Here is a 2,482-nt window from a genome sequence, read left to right as displayed (position 1 = left end):
AGTTGGCGATGGGTGGTGATGACTAGCTGCCTTCCCTCTAGTCTTTCACTGCTAAATTAGGGACGGCTAGCGCAGATAGCTCTCGCGTAGTTTGCGCGAAATTCAACACAAACAAGCTATCGAAGATCACCCATACAGAACTGTTCATTTGCTTTGTTCGTACTACAGCAGATACCAAAAAGTCAAACACTGTGTCCATTCTTCCAACTTCGGACCACGGAATGTGGAGAATCAGAGCACAGTCGTCATACACTCTGCCTGTACTTATTTGAAGCAAATGCTTCGCTGGTTCTGGGTTTTCATCACACTTCCATCAGACTTTAGTCTTGGGGTTTAGGAATTACATTTTATAATTGTTAAGCCCAGCAATACTGTGTTGAGCTTGTTCTACGTTTCTTGCTAGCGTGTAAGCCTTGTAGCACTTGTCATGCACGTGGTACTTTTCAGAAGGCGATGACTGCACTATCCGTTGAACCTCGTTTCCACACTTATGTGATGCCTCAAGTCTCTGGACCTAATTGTACCACCACAAACTACACAAAGATATGGTGATGTATTATCTGTAATGAAAAGAAACAAAATTAATGCAAGTAACTGAAGCAAAAGCAGTAATAGCAGCAAGAACAGAAGCAGCAATAATAGTATATTAATAGCAACAGAAGAAGCAGCAGTAGTAGTGTTACAAACAGCAGCTGAGCATTAATATTAACAACACTAGTCGCGATTGTCTTTTTGCTTTGTCCTGAAGTACTCTTTTCAGAAAGTCATTTGCCGTTCGTTGTATTAACTCATTAAATATCTGTGTATTCATAAGTGGTTATTAAATTTAAATCATAATATTAAATTACTATAGTTATCCTCGAATACAATCACCAGTGCCTGTTTTCGTTTGAGTCTTAGAAAAGAGCTTTCGTCAATATTAAATATGTCTGTCACATTCACCTTAAAGCTCCGAAGGTTTCTAAGCCTCAATGTCGTACAATATTGAAGTTTCAATTTTTCTTACAAAATCATATAAACAATTATTTTAGATGGTTTTATTTTATCATTATTATGAATAAAACTCAGTGCAAAAACCTTTGCTGTACTGATTCAATGTTTAATAGTAGTCTTTTGACACAAAAAATGCGTTGTATAGGCCTATCTTTGATCTGCAAAAAAAAAAAAACTATTTTCCCATGTGAGAATTTGTGTGAATTTTTTCTGTAGCTTTCAGATACTCATATGCATGTCTTAAGATTAAAACTTAGTTGTTATGGAAAATGTCCGGGTTGGCCATATAGTATCTCGATTTCTTGGTATAAATGAATAAAAACCTCATAACACGAGCGCTTTCCCAGTATGCCCCTGAAGATGAAAGTCCTCCTTTCGAAAGCGATCGTGTTGTGAGGTTTTTATTCATTTCTATAAAGACTTCTTGAACCTACGTGTTTTTCTAAGATCAATTATGTCAATTTCTACTGGACTACTATCCGATTTGGTTTAAAAGATCTATGTATTCCCGATACTTCGTGTTCTTAAGATATTTCTTCAGTCGTTCCTAACCGCGATAATCCTAAGACAATTTTGTTAAAAAAACGTCAGAAATATCTGAAGTTTCACGTTAAGTATTAACTTAGGAAATAACTTAAAAATGGTTTTCATGAAACTGTGTTTCTATCGATATACATGTATCTAGGAATATTTATATACTGATATCTATTCTTCCTTGAAATACATTTGAAATCCTCTTAGGAATGCGTTTCAGACGTAGTATTGTTTTCTGACCTACTATTGGAAATACATATTTATAACGTCTGAATAAAATCCCTTGAGACAAATATCAGTCAAGAACACTATTAAATATTTCTTTTCTCAACGTTAAGATTTTACTTTCATCTTGCTTATCATATTAAGTATATTTTATCAAAAAGCTAAATGTTATACTTTGCATAGTTGTGTGAATGTCTAGTAAAACTGAAATACTTTTACAAAAAGCTTTAAAGCAGTGTTTAGTGACATTTTCCAGGCTGGAAATATTTGAACGTTTTCTAATGAAAAAGATAAAGGCTAAAGTAATCCCAAACAATGTTGAATACGAAACCATACAATAACATGTATAAAACCACATTCAGAATAATGTCAACTCAATAATCTTTTCACTGGAAGACCTGCGTTACAGAATATATATGTATGCTAAATTAACGTAGAAATCATAAGCAGGATGAATATTGAATATAAGAATGCATATTAATCACATAAAAACAACACATGTTTACCATTATCGTTAATATCTAATTCGAAATAAAGTTTTCAGCAAGTAACAACACGGGAATGCAATAACTGTCGATCTTTGTCAAATAAAATTTCAATCCTTACAAGTTTATCAAAAGTATGTTTTCAGTACAAGTGTAATAACAATAATATTTATGTCAGACACTGAACAACGTGTATTAAATACGGCTAGTTTAGTAAAAATCATATGACGAAGAAAGATAACCTT

The sequence above is a fragment of the Limulus polyphemus genome, unplaced genomic scaffold, assembly GCF_000517525.1.
Source record: "Limulus polyphemus unplaced genomic scaffold, Limulus_polyphemus-2.1.2 Scaffold159, whole genome shotgun sequence".
Classification (NCBI taxonomy): domain Eukaryota; kingdom Metazoa; phylum Arthropoda; class Merostomata; order Xiphosura; family Limulidae; genus Limulus; species Limulus polyphemus.
The sequence above is the reverse complement of the archived record's forward strand: the minus strand, read 5'-3'. Positions refer to the sequence as shown.